General features: G+C 38.7%; 1 long non-coding RNA gene across 1 annotated transcript; it reads right to left on the bottom strand.

Annotated features, from left to right (window-relative positions):
* Window positions 1-8,866: 8,866 nt before the first annotated feature.
* Window positions 8,867-21,237, bottom strand: LOC147662104 (uncharacterized). Its single transcript, XR_015305980.1, has 3 exons — window positions 21,155-21,237; window positions 15,494-15,647; window positions 8,867-8,955 (listed from the first exon to the last, which is right to left on the bottom strand). It is a non-coding gene; the product is annotated as an uncharacterized LOC147662104 (long non-coding RNA).
* Between the last annotated feature and the right edge of the window lie 911 nt (window positions 21,238-22,148).

Raw genomic sequence — 22,148 nt, 5'->3', positions numbered from 1 at the left:
CTGAAAGAGGAGAAGGAGTCCTGTCAACAAAGTACTCCAGGACTGTACTTGCCTTCCACAATGCTAGCTCCACCTCCTGTGGGGCGTCTGATGTTTCTGCCCTGCACTGTGAAAGGAAAGGAGAAGTCTGGTAAACAGAGTGCTTCATAACTGGTTTGGACAGGGCCAAGGACCATCTCCCCTCAGAGAACAAAGGATTTTGGGGTATAAATATTGGGACCCCGATCCCATGAAATTAGATCACTTTTGAACTACAACAAGGAACCTTTACTGAGGAGAGGAACCTGAAGAAACTGAGGAGAGACTATTCCTAAGCTGAAGTGCTGCTTAGGGGATTGGCCTGCAGTGGTTGCCTGACTGCCAAAGGAAGGAGAAAGGAACTTTGTGTACTTTGCTTTCAACTTGTGAAAGATCCCCAAGGGCTTGGAAAAAAGCTTGCCTCCGGCTGAAGTCTCAGGGACAACAGACTTCAACACCCAGCTCCCCAGAGTTCTTTTGGAAGTGCCTGCTGCTGTTTTGGGCCTTCTAAGGGACTGCGTGTCGCAAGGAGCTGGAAGCGCGACTCAAAAAAGAACGAAGCGTGTCGCCGCCGCTGTGCTGCATCTTAAGAACCGAACTGAACTAAGCTAAATCTACCATCTTAAAGTAACAGTATTTTGTATTTTTGTCATTTATGGTCTTGTGGTAAATCTATATAAAGTATACTTATTTTTTATATAAAACCTGTGTGGTATCCTTCTGTAGTGTTGTCACTGGGTTACTGTATGTGGTCAGAAATGCTTTACAAACTGCCTCTGAGATAAGCCTGTCTGCTCGTGCCAAGCTACCAAGGGGGTGAGCATGGGTTATTTTAGGAGTAAAATCCCCTTATCCTGACAAGAGGTAAGGGTCCCTATTTGTCACAAGTACCTACTAGTGCCAACCAGAGACCTCCAAATCTAACACTGACCCTAGCCCCTAAAAATATAATAAGGGGCATATTAATCAATGAGTTGCGTCGCCTTACACCACGCATGGGGACGCAGGGTTGACGCAACTACTAAGTCAGATTTATCGAGCCACACAAGCCCACCTTGCATGGCCCTGCGTAGGTTGATAAATCTAGAGTAACGCAATGCATTGGAAATTGCTGTGTTGCTTACTCTGCCCCAGGGAGGTATTCACTGGGTAGAGCGTGGGTGTTGCCATGGATTTTGGTGCATTTCCAGATTAATCATTACTGGTAGACATGGTAATGTTTCAAAATGCTACACCTCTCCAGGTGAGGCCTAACGAGGAGAAGTATCTTTATTTTGCCTCTTTTTTCCTCTTTCTACATGTGCTGCATTTTGCAGCACATATAGCGTAAAGAGAATTTGCCTCACAGGATTGTTTTTTGCAGGAAACTGCTGCGCAAAAAAACAATGCACCGTATAAAGTAAAATATGGCACATTCCTACCCTTTACCTTTCATGCAGTGCAGCACAGCAAGAAGGCTTGCTGAGCTGCGTGAAAGATTGATAAATCTGTCCCCGAGTTTTCAACAGTATTTTTTAGCTTGGAGTTACAATAGTACAAATGACCTTTCCCATGTATACACTTCCCACAGTGTATTCTATACTGGAGTTAGAACAATACATCAGGCACCCCAGCATTTGAACTTTCCTCAATGCTTGTTGGACTGGAATAAGAATAGTACATCTGACACCCCCTGCTCCCAATGTATGCACTTTTCAGAGTGATGGTTAAACTCAAATCTGAATAAAATAACCCCACCCCATGCAGGCTCTTTCCTCCGCAATTTTTTAGATTGGAGTAAGGATAGTATACTGCTGAGCCCCCAACTATGCACCTTCATCAATGATTCTTGGAGTTGAGTTAGAATAGTAAATAGGATCCCCTATATATATACCCAATGGATGCACTTTCTCCAATGTTCATAAGACTAGAGTTAGAATAGTAAATCTAACCATCCAAATGTATGCACTTTCGGCAATGTGTGTTTGACGGTTGTTTGAATGATGAATTGTAAACCATGAATATATGAAGTTTTCCTATTTTTTGTAAAAAATTTTTTTAGAGGGGCATGGCTAGGCACGCAATGGCGGCAGACATGCGAGGGTAGAGCTCCGGCCTGGGCTCACCTTCCCCAGGCCGATTCTCTGTTAAAGTTATCCTGATCGGGCAGAAAAAGCAGGCGGAGTGCCCACATACCATCCTGCACCTTCTTGCCAACTTTGGTGCTGCTTGGCCGCTCCCGGCTGCCCCGGACCCTACCGAGCCATTCCTGACGCATCGCGCGTCGCCTGGCCGGCGAGCGCGACCACGAGAGGCAGGGGATCGGACCCAGGAACTGGGCCTGGAGGCGGGTCCTGCAACTCGAGGCGCTGTCGGCCTTGTGAGGACACAAGATCGGATCTAGGCAGGGGAGCCTACATCTTGGGGGAAACGGTTCCAGGTAGGCGCCCCAAGCTGACAGGGATGGCCCGCAACATCAGCCTGCACCACGACTGCTGCAGGGCGTGGGAACCGCAGCGATACGGAGTGTGCCTGTACAAGCTACACGCACCGCGACGGCTGCCTGCATTCTCTGCGGCCTCTGGACTACTGGCACGCCTTGGGAACCATGGCCGGCGCCCAGCCACTCGAGACAGCTGTGGCCACGACCAGACCCACTTGCACTGGTTGTGACCACCTAGCACTGGAGCAGAAACACAGTGGCCTTGTTAAACACGCCACCGACACCCGGAATCCTACAGGGCTGCTGCATCATTGGGCCTGCACAACCTGGGTTGCCGGTAGAGGTGGCCCCACTGTTGGTGGTTCTTGCCGAGTCAGCGGGCTCCCCCCGTTTTTTGTTCTGCCCATGTCTGGGGGTGTGAATACACAAACTGGCACTGGGGGTGCACCGCCGAAAGGGAAAATGGACAAGCTACAGAAACCGGCGGACTCCGACCACGTGGCGACGAAGCTGGACACTGTGCTAGCCGCAATGGAACGGCTGAAAGAATCGCTCACTCGCACTTCCCTGGAGACAAAAATAAACAGCGTTGCCATTGACCTCACCATCTCCGCGCCGACCACAAGAAATTGGCTGACCGCACCACGTCCCTGGAAGGCCCAAAAGCGGATCTTGAACCCCGGGTCAGCCAGATGGATAAAGAAGTGCAGGATCTCCTGAACAGAGTTAAGTTCTTGGAGGACCGTGCCGAAGATGCAGAAGGGCGGGCAAGGCGAAATAACATCAGAATTATTGGTGTACCGGAGAAATGGGAGGGGAGAGAGCCTGAGATGCACGTGGAGGACTGGCTGAGGACCCTGCTACCGGAAGATGCCCTGTCGCCGCACTTCCCCCATCTCTCGGATTGCTTGCACCATAATTAAAATTTGAAGCACATCTCACCATTTCGGTGATTCCCTCGCCGCCTCACGCCCGTCCGCCATCTTGGGTGTGGGCTAGAGACGCTGACACCACGTTTTGGGGGTTAGCGGGCTAGTCTTAGCGAGTGCCTTCAGCCACATACTATAAAAATTCACTAGTATGCAAGGGCGCAGCGATCGCGCCCTAGGAAAGCCGGTCTGTGCCAGAGGAAAGCCCGTCTGTGCCCGTCCGGGCCAGGACGGGCCCAGGGATGAGTCGTATGGAACTCACTTTTTTTGGTGAAATTCAATATATTCTGAGAAAAGAAAAATAAAACATATTGTACAAATTATTTTGTATTTTGTATTGTGAAATATATATTATAACTCAATTGTTTCTTCTCTTCCACAGATATTATATTTATAAGGTAAGTACGACAAACAAAAAATACTTTTTCATCACTTTCTTAATTCTCTTTATTTCTATCCTTTCTTCACTCTCTCTTTTACTCCTTTACCTTTCCTCATCCTACTCCTCTTCCTTCATTCTACTTATGCCCCTTTATTCACCTTTACACACCTTCTCTCACCATCAGTACTCTTCCTTCACCCTCACTCATCTTGTCCAAATCCCTCTTTCCCCTTTCTGTCCCTCACTTGTCTTGTCTATCTTCCTCCTCCACTACCCTTGTCTTGCTGTATTGATCAGTCTCTTCTCACTGCCCCCTTACTCTCTTTCCTTGACATAATTCCCCAGTGACCTTCACTCACTTCACTTCTTTCACTTCATCACTCCCTTTCGGTCACTCCCCTTTCTTCCATCCGTTTCTAAGTTTGTTCCTTTGTGTCAGTCAGTATAACTGATTTGCTCCCTTACAGTCCGTCACTCTCCATCTGTTTCTCTCTTTTAATATCTCCCTCTCTCTCCACCAGTCTTCCTTTTCTTTTCTCTCTCTTTCCATAAATCCTTCTCTCTCACGTACTTCTTTTTTCTTTCTCTTAATATGCTTCTTTTTCCTTCACTTCTCTTCCCTCACCCTTATATCCCTTCACTCACTGTCACTGTCCTTCATTCAATCTAAGTCCTCTTCCCTCACTTCATGTTCTCCTCACTGTGCATCAGTCCTATTCCCTTTCTCTTGCTTCTATTCTCTCACTCACCCTTACTCTCTTTCACTTACTCCATCCGACAATATCCTTCCCTTATTCCCCTTTCACTCTGTCTAACCACTTCACTCCCTGTTAGTTATTCGCTCTCCCTGTTTCTCTCTCTTTCTCTCTTCCTCTCTCTCTCTCCTTCACCCTTTCCTTCTTTCCCTTTCTGTTTCCTTCACTCCTACTTTTTTTGTATTGTGAAATATATATTATAACTCAGTTTTTTCTTGTCTTCCACAGATACTATATATTTTTTTTAAAGTGGCGGGGTGCCTGCCATGTTGTACTTGGAAATGCAGGGGGGTCCCATAGGTACCCCCCATGAGTACCTCTCACTGCCCCTTCACCCTGGGGGCCTGCACGGGCCCCACAGCAAAGACCGTATGCCTTTCCGTGGCGGCATTGCCGCCACGGAATGGCATACCCCAAAGCCCATCCTAATATGGCTGGCGGTGTTTGATAGACGCCGCCACCATTTGAAAGCTTTTCTGCCACGGTCGCAAGCCGACCGCGGTGGAAATGCGCCGGATGGTGTTTCTGTCCGCCGCGGTCTCCCAGCCATTGAAATATGGCAGGGGGAAATTGGTTGCGGACGGGAACGGATGGTGGACGGATCGACCCCATAGTTAGTTGTACTCACTATAACTCGCGCGCCCGCAATCCACTGCTGATAATGTCACATATTACATCATTCATGACATGGCCAGTGACATCACTGATGACATCTCAAATGACATCACTGATGACATCATCCAGTGAATGTGGTTTGCTTTGATATTTAAATATCTATTATAAATACACTTTGCATTGAAGAATGAGTCGATATATAAATATAAATGTGTGGATGGTGGATTTAGTAACAGTGTCATTGATTGTTTCCTTGACTAATTTGTAGAGTCTCACTATATATAATGTGTAGTTACTAAACTGTGTGAAAGTCTTTATTGCTTTGTCTTAATTGTTATGTTAAAGACTATATTTGTTATTGGTTTCTTAACTGAGTATTTGTATGGGTAAATGAATGTCTATGTGGTTTGGGGGGTGTTTCAGTAGGTATATGAGGTTAAGACTACATGTTATAACAGTTGTTTCAGTGAGTGTATATGTTTATGGGTGTGGTGGTGAAGAAATATTTCTCTCAATGGTACATCTCCATTAAACTTGGAAGTTAAACTTGAGGTATGCCATGGAAAGGCATAACTCAAAGCCCATCCTAATATGGCTGCCAGTGTCTGATAGACACAGCCACCATATTAGAGCTTTTCTGCCAAAATCGCAAGCCGACCGTGGCGGAAAAGCGGCGGACAGTGTTTCTGTCCACCGCGGTCCCCCCGCCATTGTAACATGGCGGGGGGAAATTGGTTGCGGACGGGCACGGATGGCGGATGGATCGCCACCGCCTGTATGGCGGTGGCGATCCGTCCGCCATCCTAATGGACCCCTAAGTGTGAGTTACTATCAATATAAATAGATGAAGTGGTGTTTGTATAAGTGTGTAGGTGAGTAAATGTAAGTATAATCAACTGTTTGCATAAGTCAGAAGGTTGTCTTTATAAGTGAATACAATGTGTGCTGGTGTGTAATGTTGAAATAGGAGTATAAGTATATTTGATAGTGTTCTGTTGATTATTCACTGCATATAACACTGAATCTATAGGTAAGTGATTAAGTGATTAGATGTGTGTATAGTTCTATGAATAACTGAGTGGGTGTTTAGAAATTTCTATTGGTGTGTCAATGGTTTCAAATATGTCACATATATATATATATATATATTCACTGAAAAAACCATAGGTTACACACCAGTTATAGTTAGGAATTAGCATTAAAAAAACCTATGAAATTCACTGAAAAAACCATAGGTTTCACACCAGTTATAGTTAGGAATTAGCATTTAAAAAACCTTACAAATTCACTGAAAAAACCATAGGTTTCACACCAGTTATAGTTAGCTGGAAATTTTACTGATATAAAACCATTGAAATTCCCACGTTATAGTTAGTCGGACTCACTATAACTTGCGCGTACAATGCACTGCTGATGACGTCACATATTACATCACTCATGACATGGTCAGTGACATCACTCATGACATCACTGATGACACCATCCAGTGAATGTGTGTCTTTCTGAAAAATAAATTTGTTTTATATATGTATTTGTAAAGGTCGATGGAAGAATAAATGTTTAAATACGTGTGTAAATGGATGTTTTTAAAAAAAAAAATTGGTTGGGTAACTGGCTTATTACGTGTATCTTAGTGAATACATATATTAGCGAGTATTGTTTAAATATTTAAATGTTTGTATCAGTGTTTCTCTTTGTGTATAAGTGGCTGCAGGGGTTGGTGACTGACTCACTGTTTGTATGTGTTTTGAAGACAGCATATGTGCAGGACTGTATGGGTGGATGAGTGTGTATATGTGTGTGTTAGTGAGTGAATGACTGTCTCACTAGTGTCTTCATTAGTAACGACATATGTTTTAATCTAGTATATGTGAGTATTGATGTATATAAGTGAGTATAGTATATATAGTGAGAGATTGTAGAAGTTCCTGTTTAAATAAGTATGTGTTTCTATAAGTGATTGTTTAGGAGAGTAAGTATGGGTAAGTTTCCTTAGAAGTAAGGTGGTAGTGTGTGTATAAATGTATATGCAAATAAATGGATGTTCAATAGTTTATTTGCATGTGTGAGTATGTGTGTGAGTAACTTTTGGATGACTGCTGATGTGTAACAGGATGTATAGGTGTATCACTACATATGATGAGTGAGTATATATGAGTGACTATATAGAACTGTTGGTGAATGAGTGGATGTGTATATAGATGGTGGAATTACTGAATTGGTTGTTGTTACTGGTTTGGGTATCTCCATTTTTTTGAAAATGTTTGTTTCTATTTTTGAATATGTGTTTCAAGCGTTACATTACACTGAAATTAGGTCTGTCACTCTGTCACAAGGATGGTGTCATCAGTGATGTCATGAGTGATGTCACTGACCATGTCATGAGTGATGTAATATGTGACGTCATCAGCAGTGCATTGTACGCGCAAGTTATAGTGAGTCCGACTAACTATAACGTGGGAATTTCAATGGTTTTATATCAGTAAAATTTCCAGCTAACTATAACTGGTGTGAAACCTATGGTTTTTTCAGTGAATTTGTAAGGTTTTTTAAATGCTAATTCCTAACTATAACTGGTGTGAAACCTATGGTTTTTTCAGTGAATTTCATAGGTTTTTTTAATGCTAATTCCTAACTATAACTGGTGTGTAACCTATGGTTTTTTCAGTGAATTTCATAGGTTTTTTTAATGCTAATTCCTAACTTTTTATACAGACTCATACCTATGTGTTTTTTAGTGAATTGCTAAAGTATGTTTTTGTAAAAATGAACACTATAATGTATATTGAGATAATATTTTTAATTTAAAATATTTTTTTTTTATATTTCACTTTGGTGCGCTTTCGGTGCGCGCACCGGTGCGCGTACCGTCAGCGCACTAACAAAAAAAAAGAAAAAAAAAATGAAGGAGGGACTGTGTAATAGATAGTAAGACAGATAAAAAGTGTAAAAGGAAGTAACTGAGAAAAGAAAAATGAATAAGGGAGCAAAAGAAAGAAGAAATAGGAAGAACACTAAAGTAGAGGTTAAGGGAGAATATAAATGGATATTGAAAGTAAAAAGAAGGACAGTTAAGTATGAGAATGACAGGTAGTGACGGAATCAGAGGAAAAGAATAGCAGCGATTGAGGGAAAGTAAATATCAGTGAATATAAGTAAAGAGGGGTGAAAGAGGGTACATATAAGTGAATAAGGGCAACACATGGGGAGTAATAGAGAGAAAGAAGAGAGAGAGTAAAAGAAAGACAAAAGGAAGAACTAACTGAACTACAGTACAATGAGTGTGAAAGAAAAAAAAATGGAGAAAGAGAAAGAGGGTTAGGAAACTAAAGCAGTGGTACTAAGAGAATATAAAAAAGATAAAAAGTGGTGGAAGGAACTGAGGAAATGCAGATAGTTCCTATTAGATTAAGAAGTTGTGAATGAAGTACAGTAAAGAAACAGCAATGAAAAAAGAGTGTAAATTAGTAAAGAGAGGTAAATAAGGGTGAAAAAGAAAATGAGTGCATAACAATGTGAACACAATATAAATTACATAATGCAAACTACACAATAACTTCTACAATATGTTACATTATTTATTTTTGCTGTTCTCAGAATATATTGAATTCCACTTAAATTAGTGAGTTCAAAGTCTTCATCATATAACAGCGGGAAAAAAAAAACACAATCTAAAAGATTGTGTTTAAAAAAACCCATTCAAACATACATCTCATATATGTACACTAATCTTTGATTCACTTACTTTTCCATGAGGCCAAGTAGAAGATAGTGAAGGTCCTTTTGGTAGAAAAAAAGTCTGCTGTTCCTTATGAGTTCCATTTCATCGACTTCCTATGAAAAAAGATCTAAAAACATCATACCATACACAATCCTCACGGCCAATTTGTGTCTGATATATCGGTATTTTTTACTTTGAGATCCACTTAAAGTATCTACATGAGATAAATAATTTCAAATATTAGATTAACTAACTAACTAACTAACTTTTATTAACTATTCCCGTCTTCAAAGGCCAATTCCCTTTACTAAAACTTTGGTTTTAAAAACACTAGATAAGAATTTGTAGAGTCATAAGGCAAACGTTGTTTATAAGTTAAATGAGAATCATTGCAGTAACTCCATCCATTTTCAGATTTTAAGTAGCATGTATAATGTCCTGAGGTGGTCGAAGGTCCATCATGATAAATAATAGCTTCAGTTGTAAAGGTCCTTCCAGAAATTGATAACTGAGAAGCCACAAAATTTTTGATAGAAGTTGTCAATTTAGTTCCATCAGGTCTACATCGTTGGAAAACTAAAATGATATACTGCCCATACCTTTGTATAAATAATGTGGACAGCATTGTACAGTTACATTGGGTACACACCATATTATGATCTGCTGCTTTAACTAGATTTTTAAAAGACACTGATTTACAGTCTGGTAAAGTCAAATATATAAATCTTTCAGTGTCTATTGTAGTAGTACTTGATAAACTACAATTGTGGCAGTCATGCTGCCATTGATAAGAAAGACTGAAAAGATTATCTACATCTACACCTTCATCTTCCAAAACACCAAACATATACATTAAAAATTCCTGACAATCCTGCTGAATGTTCTGTGAAAATTTATCTTGACCAGAACACAAATCTAAAATATTTCGAATTTCTGTTACACTTTCTATTTGTGCTGTAACACTGCTACATTTCTGAAACACAGAATTCAATAAACCACACAATCTTTGATCCCGATTTTCAACAATCTGTTCTTGTAAACTTTTAAGAAAAAAAACAACATTAACCACTACATTAGCATAGCAGTTGACACCAGAACTGTTTTCAAACTGAAATCCAACAACATTTTCTCCACAATTCTTTTTCTTCCTGTTTTCAATTACAGTTTTCTCTACTTTTTGTCTTTTTGCAACTACCTCACTACAATTATCCTCATTTCTTCTTTTTCGGCCTACCACACGTTTTTCAAACAGAGGATATTGAGGCAAATGTGGAGCATACTCTCTTCTTAACCTATTGTATTCTTTAACACAATCTAGATCGGCAGAAATATTTGTCTCATCACATGCAATCAAATACAATCCTGATAAAGTTCTGACTCGAGATAATGCCACATATGCCATACCCTCTTTAAACACAGATCTTCCAATGTTCACCAATGCACTATCTACACTTAAACCTTGAGATTTATGAATTGTCACTGCATACGCCAAACAAACAGGAAACTGTTTTCGGCGAACATATAAGTCTTTTACAAGTAAAAATCTAGCAGAACAACGACTTATTTGTTGTACTTGTTCAATGCCATCAAATTTTATTTTTAAAAATTCAATTCCGTCTCTATTTCTGTAATTCACAAAATCAACAACATAACCCATTGCTCCATTTACCAGACCGCTTTCAACATTTAAATTCCTTCTCAAAATGATACGACAATTTAAACACACATTCAGAGTCTTTTCAAAACCAGCTGTTTTTGAAATACTTTTCTCCAATGAATGCAATTTAATTTTCAAATTTTCTGACAAAACAATTGTTGCACCCATATGCTCTATTTTATCTATTGCTTCTAGTTTCACAATCTCTTCATTTTCTAAGTCTAACATTTTTTGGTTGAAGATGGAACATTCTTGCAGAGTTGGCATCAAACATATCCCAGATTTCTTCTCAGTCATTTTTTTAAAAATATTCTCTGGAAGAATGTTTTCATTTGGATACAAATTTGAAATTAATCGACTATGCAAAGCTTTTTTCCCTTTCTCAGTCATTTTTCCAATTCTTACATCTTGTAGAATATTTTTATAATCTTCATCCTTGGCCTGTCGCATATTTTGAAGCAGTTCAGCATATTTAAAATTTAGCCATATATTAACATTTCCAATGCTTCCAAGGGACTTCCTGGTATCTTCATGCGTGAGCATTTTAAACACTGGTTGTCCTTTTACTGGAGTCAACTGCAATAGATCTCCAAAAACAATAATGTGTTTTCCTCCAAATAACACATCATAGTCTGTTTTAAGAATTTCTTGCATTCTCAAATGCACAAAAGCAAGCATTAGATTTGAGACCATGCTTACTTCATCTATGATAAGAAGTTTCATTTTCTTCAAGACTCTTGAAACTTCAGAACACGCATCTCCAGATAGCTTGTTGTAATGCAATTTATTATCATGTTCAACTGGCAGCATCAATAAACGATGTAGAGTAATCCCTTTAATGTTATGTGCTGCCAGACCAGTTGGAGCAGTTACAACACAAGACAGTGGTGAATCAGTCCTTTTCTGCAGATAACTTGCAACGGCTTTAATTAGAAAACTTTTTCCTGTCCCCGCTTCTCCACTTACATACAGTCGGACAGGGTCAAATAATATACATGAGCACTCTTTTTTCTCATGTCTGAATCCATGTTCAATCTGCTCTGTGACTTCATCATATATCTTTTTCTGCTCAATGTTTAGTTGCGTTACCAAATCTTCTAAGTTAACTCCATCCTCTTGAGCTTGTTCCATAGCTCTTTCCACCTCATCCATGGCAGTGGCAGCTTCATTTTGGATAATTGGTCCTCCTAGTGGATCCTGGCTCAATGAAGTAGAACTCTGACTATCTTGAGAACTGTTTCTAGCTATCTCTTCAGCAATTGTGGTTTCTTGCTCCATTTCTTCATTCAACATTTGCAGATAATTTAGAAAAATAGGACATTCTATGGTATCCTTAGTTGCATTAAAAGAGTCTTCATAACAGAGAAAATCTCCAAGTAGTTCCTCTTCTGTACGCCATGGCTTAAAGAGTTGCAAAAGAGCTAAGTAGTAAAATTCTCTTTTGTCTGGAACTTCACAACTCAATTTTCGATGATTAATCAAATGGCCTTTTTTCTGCTTCACTAGACATCCTTCATAGCCAATGAGTGCATATTTTCCATTATTGATATCTTCTGTGATGTTCCTCTTATAACTGTAGTTTTGAAGAACTTCATACAAACATGTGTTCTCAAGGTGAGTACTTCTATTTGGATAGTATGTATCCAACATATTTGTCTTCAAAATATCTGTACTGTTTGGTTCTTTTTCCGCCAAATATTCAATTTCTTGTACAGATTTCAAAACTCGGTTTCGTGTGGCAGCAAGACCAAGACTCACCCAAATGATTGTTCTTGATTTGGCATAGAGACTTGCTGATGATAACCGATCAGAACATTCATATGCTCCAATTTCTCGATGCGACAACATCTTCAGACTGAAACTGTATAATTTCTTGCTTAGACTCTTTTCATGTGAAATGTCCTCCCACATTTCCTTCAGTTCTGTCTTTTCTTTTTTGGTGATGTAAGATGTCACATATCGAGCCACAGCAATAGAGTTGTCAGCAACGAACTGAATATCCATGTTAGCATTCCACATGGACAAAATCACTGGGTTGTAATCGTTGATGTACTTAGATTCTTCATTTCTTTTCAAATTATATGTGTTTTTGGGAGATTTTCTCGTCACAGTATGTCGTAGAGATGACATCAAATTATTTACTCTTCCCTTAGAAATCACTGGTCGAGGAAATGCAAAACGACATTTCGTGTAGTACTTTTCCTTGTTTTTAAATTTTCGACGACAGTACTTTCCACAACGATGAGATTGAAAACGTAAAACTTGTTGCCTTAAATTGTTTTCTTCAGTAGATTTTGGAACAGCACATGTTGAATACTCTTCAATGAAACTCATCACTGTTTCATCTGAATCTGTTCCAAATTTGGGTGCATCTTTAATCCACAACAACATATGTATATGAGGAGCACCTCTCGCTTGATATTCCTTCCTCCAAAAGAAATCCAAAACCTCTCCAAGGGGAGGATTTTTTTTGTTGGTAATAAAAGACATCATAGCTTCAAATCTATGATTAAAATATCTGCAAACATTCACTGGATCTAAAGAACACAGTTCTCCTGGTGTTTTCAATTCTATATTTGGTATGTTTTCATTTGCCTCTCGTAGAAATTGAAGTAAATCGTCCCATGCATACTCAGCACAGCTAAGAGTGAGGAACCATGTAGGAGTTCCTAAGTTTCTTAGCATACATTTCAATTCTCCATGACGACGAAACCAATACTCATTGGTTCCATGTTGACATGCCATGAGATTGATTAGCTGAGATTCCAAAATACTGTCTTGCAGATTAACTTTCTCCATAAAGTCCCTTGCACATACATTTTGCAAATGAGGTCCACTTTTTAATATATGATTAACTGCATAAGAAAGCCCAGACAAATCACTTTCAAACAGTAGATGAAATAAATATGGAATGCATTGACGAAACCTTGGATCTTCTGCATATAATCTTAGAGTCCGGTATTCAGCTGCAGGAATTTGAACTGGTCGATCATCATATCGTCCACCACAACCTGTTGGAAATAATTGTGGAAAACAACGAGCTTCCAAACTTTCTTCCCATACACTAATGGGACTTCCTTTTGCTGCCTTCATTTGAAACAAGTCAATTGCATTTCCCATTACTTCTTTGGAATGCAAAGGATGAACAGTATAATGTTCATATATTTCTTCAGTTCTAGACACATCAACTTTTTCAATTTGACCAACTGAAGAATCACTATCTTCTTCTGTAGCTGTTTCCTCAACTCCAACACTTACATGTTTGTAGTACTCATTGTTTTTAACTAAATACAACGTTGCCTTCTTGACTTTTTTAACATCCACTAAATCTTGCCAAATTTTCTTACTCTTTGTTGGAACCTCATTAACTAGAATAACTAAAGGATCTTCTTCTACTCTTTCTACACCAATTGTATTAATATTTTTCTTTACATCTAGAGGCAAATAAACAACTCTTCCCTTTAATCCTCTCAGTAAATCTGATGGAGGCAATTTCCCTGTCTTAGGCTCCATGCGTACAATAGCCTGAAAAGGATGGACACATTGAATCAAAATAGATTCATAAGTATTTAGATCCATCAATTCAGAAGGGATATCTATCAACTGAAGATTATTATAAACTGCTCTTGCAGGCATTCTATTTTCATTTAATTTTTTCAAACAATAAGTGCAAATACGCTGATCCAAACTCAAATCAAAAGAATTCTCCACCAACAAATAACTTACAAAATCCTCCCATTCACTATTATTTTCCAATTCACTTTTTGCATATAAATCAACTAACCTAGTCTGAATTTTATAATGAGTCCGTCGACAACACACACAAGTTACATTAGGCCTCTCACTTGATTTCACCTTAAACTTGATAATTTCCTCATCAAACTTTTCAATACTTGAAATTTGTCCATTATCTTCTGCATTGCCATCCATTACTATATCTATTTCTACACTGTCCTCTTTGTTCCCAAAATAACAAAACTCAATTTCTTCACAAATAGTCTTCACATCCACTTCAGATCCATGCAAAAGAGCACTATTTAACTGTTTAAGCTTAAGTGCAGGACTTTTTGCATAATACAACTTCCTCACTAATTTCCTTACGTTATTATGATGCACTGCTAACATCCTAAAATGATGAAAAACACTCCGACAAACTTTTCTAGAAAGACATGCTAGTGAATGCCCTTGCAAACCTGTGCTTTCTCTCACTCTGCAAGGATCTAACTCTTGCAGGATCTTCATTTTTTGTTTGAGACTTTTTTTACTATATGTACGTAAGAAATTTCGAAGCAAATCAATTGATTCCTGTCGCACACTACAAATACTACTGCATTTCCATGTGTACACTGGACCCTTAGTACGTCTCCCTAAAACTTCATCAGCTAACACCTCTTCTGCATCTCTAGGTACAAGTTTCTCTTTTTCCATCACACAACTATCTTTCACCTCATAGGCACGACCACTGGTGTCAACCGCATGCACCAAATCATTTTCCTGAAAGTAACTCTCCTCATTAAAAAAAGGCTCAGAACTTGAACTATGCATCCATTCACCAGAAAATACTTCACAAAAATTACTCCGATTAATAATTCTTTTCCATCTACTGTTCGATTTGAAAACATCCATTGCCTTATTAAGTATCCTAATTCTATTGATTATTAAAATAAATAATTTTTTCTTAACTTCAAAAGCCTGATCAACAATCTTTTCTACACTTTTCTTTTTCTTGTAAAAAGCAGCTTTTAGTTTACTTTTCTTTTCATTTTTTAGCAAATTTAAAACTACCCTATTGCGAAACATTCGCCTACGAATGTCCCTAAAAACATTTACCCTTCTATTGCTAACCATTCTCTTCTCTCCTGGTCCAATGGAAACATTTTTTGTGGGCTTCTCTTTCCTTTTTAGATTTGTTGACTTTTTCTGTATATTCACATTAGCAATTTCATTTTTTTTCCTACGACATATGTTACGAAGAAAAGACTTAATTGGCTTACCAGAAGCTTTTCTGGTGTTTTTTGAAGTAGTTGTTGAAGAGGATTCCATAAACTCTGTTGTTGATGTTCTCCTTTTCCGTATGGTATTTTTGATTTTTCTTTGCCTTGAAGGCATTTTTGCTTGCTTTTCAGAAGTTGATTTGAATCTGTTGTTCTGTTAAAAAAACACATGAAAGACCACTATTAGCAAACAACAAAGTAATGTTAAAAAGCAAACAATATAAACAATAAATTGCAACATATTTAAGTTTATACAATAGCAACTCATGGCTTTATTTTTAAAGGCCTTGCGCCACCAGTGCGTCACTTATTACCCATGTTTAAAGTCAAGCATCAGCTGCACATGGCATTCATAAATAAGGGCCAAATGCAAATACCAATCAATTGCACCCAAAAATCGATTTTTCAATAACATGTAAGAAACACTGCGCAAAACCTAAGTACAACCACTCAATATCATCAAACAAAGTCAGGGTCTGATTTATAAAGGCCTTGCGCCACCAGTGCGTCACTTATTACCCATGTTTAAAGTCTTGCATCGGCTGCACATGGCAATCATAAATAAGGGCCAAATACATATACCAATCAATTGCACCCAAAAATCGATTTTTGAATAACATGTAAGAAACACTGTGCAGAACCTATGTACAACCAATCAATATCATCAAACAAAGTCAGGGCCTTATTTATGAAAGCCTTGCGCCACCAGTGTGTCACTTATTACCCATGTTTAAAGTCATGCATCAGTTGCACATGGCAATCATAAATAAGGGCCAAATACATATACCAATCAATTGCACCCCAAAATCGATTTTTCAATAACATGTAAGAAACACTGCGCAAAACCTAAGTACAACCACTCAATATCATCAAACAAAGTCAGGGCCTTATTTATGAAAGCCTTGCGCCACCAGTGCGTCACGTATTACCCATGTTGAAAGTCATGCATCGGCTGCACATGGCAATCATAAATAAGGGCCAAATACATATACCAATCAATTGCACCCAAAAATCGATTTTTGAATAGCATGTAAGAAACACTGCGCAAAACCTAAGTACAACCACTCAATATCATCAAACAAAGTCAGGGCCTTATTTATGAAAGCCTTGCGCCACCAGTGCGTCACGTATTACCCATGTTGAAAGTCATGCATCGGCTGCACATGGCAATCATAAATAAGGGCCAAATACATATACCAATCAATTGCACCCAAAAATCAATTTTTGAATAACATGTAAGAAACACTGCGCAGAACCTATGTACAACCAATCAATATCATCAAACAAAGTCAGGGCCTTATTTATGAAAGCCTTGCGCCACCAGTGCGTCACGTATTACCCATGTTTAAAGTCATGCATCGGCTGCACATGGCAATCATAAATAAGGGCCAAATACATATACCAATCAATTGCACCCAAAAATCGATTTTTGAATAGCATGTAAGAAACACTGCGCAAAACCTAAGTACAACCACTCAATATCATCAAACAAAGTCAGGGCCTTATTTATGAAAGCCTTGCGCCACCAGTGCGTCACGTATTACCCATGTTGAAAGTCATGCATCGGCTGCACATGGCAATCATAAATAAGGGCCAAATACATATACCAATCAATTGCACCCAAAAATCAATTTTTGAATAACATGTAAGAAACACTGCGCAGAACCTATGTACAACCAATCAATATCATCAAACAAAGTCAGGGCCTTATTTATGAAAGCCTTGCGCCACCAGTGCGTCACTTATTACCCATGTTTAAAGTCATGCATCAGCTGCACATGGCAATCATAAATAAGGGCCAAATACATATACCAATCAATTGCACCCAAAAATCGATTTTTGAATAACATGTAAGAAACACTGTGCAGAACCTATGTACAACCAATCAATATCATCAAACAAAGTCAGAGCCTTATTTATGAAAGCCTTGCGCCACCAGTGCGTCACTTATTACCCATGTTTAAAGTCATGCATCAGCTGCACATGGCAATCATAAATAAGTGCCAAATACATATACCAATCAATTGCACCCAAAAATCGATTTTTGAATAACATGTAAGGAACACTGCACAGAACCTAAGTACAACCACTCAATATCATCAAACAAAGTCAGGCCTTATTTATGAAAGCCTTGCGCCACCAGTGCGTCACTTATTACCCATGTTTAAAGTCATGCATCAGTTGCACATGGCAATCATAAATTAGGGCAAAATACATATACTAATCAATTGCACCCAAAAATCAATTTTACAATAACATGTAAGAAACACGGCGCAGAACCTAAGTACAACCAATCAATATCATCAAACAAAGTCAGGGCCTTATTTATGAAAGCCTTGCGCCACCAGTGCGTCACGTATTACCCATGTTGAAAGTCATGCATCGGCTGCACATGGCAATCATAAATAAGGGCCAAATACATATACCAATCAATTGCACCCAAAAATCGATTTTTGAATAACATGTAAGGAACACTGCACAGAACCTAAGTACAACCACTCAATATCATCAAACAAAGTCAGGGCCTTATTTATGAAAGCCTTGCGCCACCAGTGCGTCACGTATTACCCATGTTTAAAGTCATGCATCGGCTGCACATGGCAATCATAAATAAGGGCCAAATACATATACCAATCAATTGCACCCAAAAATCGATTTTTGAATAGCATGTAAGAAACACTGCGCAAAACCTAAGTACAACCACTCAATATCATCAAACAAAGTCAGGGCCTTATTTATGAAAGCCTTGCGCCACCAGTGCGTCACGTATTACCCATGTTGAAAGTCATGCATCGGCTGCACATGGCAATCATAAATAAGGGCCAAATACATATACCAATCAATTGCACCCAAAAATCAATTTTTGAATAACATGTAAGAAACACTGCGCAGAACCTATGTACAACCAATCAATATCATCAAACAAAGTCAGGGCCTTATTTATGAAAGCCTTGCGCCACCAGTGCGTCACTTATTACCCATGTTTAAAGTCATGCATCAGCTGCACATGGCAATCATAAATAAGGGCCAAATACATATACCAATCAATTGCACCCAAAAATCGATTTTTGAATAACATGTAAGAAACACTGTGCAGAACCTATGTACAACCAATCAATATCATCAAACAAAGTCAGAGCCTTATTTATGAAAGCCTTGCGCCACCAGTGCGTCACTTATTACCCATGTTTAAAGTCATGCATCAGCTGCACATGGCAATCATAAATAAGTGCCAAATACATATACCAATCAATTGCACCCAAAAATCGATTTTTGAATAACATGTAAGGAACACTGCACAGAACCTAAGTACAACCACTCAATATCATCAAACAAAGTCAGGCCTTATTTATGAAAGCCTTGCGCCACCAGTGCGTCACTTATTACCCATGTTTAAAGTCATGCATCAGTTGCACATGGCAATCATAAATTAGGGCAAAATACATATACTAATCAATTGCACCCAAAAATCAATTTTACAATAACATGTAAAAAACACGGCGCAGAACCTAAGTACAACCAATCAATATCATCAAACAAAGTCAGGGCCTTATTTATGAAAGCCTTGCGCCACCAGTGCGTCACGTATTACCCATGTTGAAAGTCATGCATCGGCTGCACATGGCAATCATAAATAAGGGCCAAATACATATACCAATCAATTGCACCCAAAAATCGATTTTTGAATAACATGTAAGGAACACTGCACAGAACCTAAGTACAACCACTCAATATCATCAAACAAAGTCAGGGCCTTATTTATGAAAGCCTTGCGCCACCAGTGCGTCACTTATTACCCATGTTTAAAGTCATGCATCAGCTGCACATGGCATTCATAAATAAGGGCCAAATACATATACCAATCAATTGCACCCAAAAATCGATTTTTCAATAACATGTAAGAAGCACTGTGCAGAACCTATGTACAACCAATCAATATCATCAAACAAAGTCAGAGCCTTATTTATGAAAGCCTTGCGCCACCAGTGCGTCACTTATTACCCATGTTTAAAGTCATGCATCAGCTGCACATGGCAATCATAAATAAGGGCCAAATACATATACCAATCAATTGCACCCAAAAATCGATTTTTGAATAACATGTAAGGAACACTGCACAGAACCTAAGTACAACCACTCAATATCATCAAACAAAGTCAGGCCTTATTTATGAAAGCCTTGCGCCACCAGTGCGTCACTTATTACCCATGTTTAAAGTCATGCATCAGTTGCACATGGCAATCATAAATTAGGGCAAAATACATATACTAATCAATTGCACCCAAAAATCGATTTTTCAATAACATGTAAGAAACACGGCGCAGAACCTAAGTACAACCAATCAATATCATCAAACAAAGTCAGGGCCTTATTTATGAAAGCCTTGCGCCACCAGTGCGTCACTTATTACCCATGTTTAAAGTCATGCATCAGCTGCACATGGCATTCATAAATAAGGGCCAAATACATATACCAATCAATTGCACCCAAAAATCGATTTTTGTTTAACATGTAAGAAGCACTGTGCAGAACCTATGTACAACCAATCAATATCATCAAACAAAGTCAGAGCCTTATTTATGAAAGCCTTGCACCACCAGTGCGTCACTTATTACCCATGTTTAAAGTCATGCATCAGCTGCACATGGCAATCATAAATAAGGGCCAAATACATATACCAATCAATTGCACCCAAAAATCGATTTTTGAATAACATGTAAGGAACACTGCACAGAACCTAAGTACAACCACTCAATATCATCAAACAAAGTCAGGCCTTATTTATGAAAGCCTTGCGCCACCAGTGCGTCACTTATTACCCATGTTTAAAGTCATGCATCAGTTGCACATGGCAATCATAAATTAGGGCAAAATACATATACTAATCAATTGCACCCAAAAATCGATTTTTCAATAACATGTAAGAAACACGGCGCAGAACCTAAGTACAACCAATCAATATCATCAAACAAAGTCAGGGCCTTATTTATGAAAGCCTTGCGCCACCAGTGCGTCACTTATTACCCATGTTTAAAGTCATGCATCAGCTGCACATGGCATTCATAAATAAGGGCCAAATACATATACCAATCAATTGCACCCAAAAATCGATTTTTGAATAACATGTAAGGAACACTGCACAGAACCTAAGTACAACCACTCAATATCATCAAACAAAGTCAGGGCCTTATTTATGAAAGCCTTGCGCCACCAGTGCGTCACTTATTACCCATGTTTAAAGTCATGCATCAGCTGCACATGGCATTCATAAATAAGGGCCAAATACATATACCAATCAATTGCACCCAAAAATCGATTTTTCAATAACATGTAAGAAACACTGCACAGAACCTAACTACAACCACTCAATATCATCAAACAAAGTCAGGGCCTCATTTATAAAAGCCTGGCGCCACCAGTGCATCACTTATTACCCATGTTTAAAGTCATGCATCAACTGCACATGGCAATCATAAAAAAGGCCAAATAAAAATACCATTCATTTGCACCCAAAATCGATTTTTAAATAACATGTAAAAAACACTGCGCAGGACTTATATACTAACATACAATTTCACTTCTAAAACATAACTATCTGCTTCCAAATATTCTCCATAGAGAAAATAAATCTCTATCTAAATTAAATGAATCATTACTTACCTTTAGAAATGCTTTTGGAGATTGAAAACAGTGTCAGACACACACACCAATTTTTCTTTAGCAGAGGAAAAGGTGTGCTCTCAATACACTGAAACCAAGACTGGCATAGAAAATCTCTATCTTTGTACACATATGCCTTAATTCAACCAATGAAAACTCTTCCCTCACTATTTTCAAACCAACACCCATCCCCCTCTCAAACCTTTCTATCTGTTACCATAGCAACTCCCTCCTAACTGAACTCTAAGGTTCAAAAGTTTATCTTACAATGTTGCAAATTAACTCAGCAAGGATGTTTGACCTGTCAATACAGCAGCCTATACAGGGTATTTTTGCTTTTGGTGACTTTTTTTAAACCATTCAAATTGCTTCTTTCACACAACATAACCATACACCCTAACTTTCAGTTTTCAACTATCTGAATCCACCAATCATTGCTAGTGATTCAAGAGCACAGAAACTCCACAATTATTTTTTTGTGAACTCCTACTGCCATTTCATTCCCACACTTCATCTGACTGGACCAGAACCTTCTCACATCATGTACTCTGTTTGGGTTATTGGACATAGCTACATCCACTGGGCTCAAAGGTATGCAGCTAGCAGAAATTTTCATAACCTTGATTTATCAAATGTGGAAATCAAGTGGATTGGCCACAGAGGATTAAAATGTCACCAATTGATACCATTGGTGAAAACCTTTTTGCATCTGCCAGAACCTGACCTTATAATTGTGCACTGTGGTGGAAACGATCTAGGCACATTAACTGGGGTAGGTCTGGAAATGCTATTAAAGGACACCTTTCATCAATTGATGATACTTTTTCCCCACACTGCCTTGGTATATTCCAATATATGCCAAAGACAGAAATGGAACTGGTCCAACCAATTTGGTCCACAATTTGAGAAAGCACGGAAACATGTAAATAAATCTGTTTCTGCTTACATGAGAGACTATGGAATGGGTTCATTATACAATAATAACTTGCGTTAC

This window comes from Lissotriton vulgaris, unplaced genomic scaffold (genome assembly GCF_964263255.1).
Source record: "Lissotriton vulgaris unplaced genomic scaffold, aLisVul1.2 SCAFFOLD_1086, whole genome shotgun sequence".
In the NCBI taxonomy this organism is placed as follows: Eukaryota; Metazoa; Chordata; class Amphibia; order Caudata; family Salamandridae; genus Lissotriton; species Lissotriton vulgaris.
This window is presented reverse-complemented; position numbering and strand designations above follow the sequence as displayed.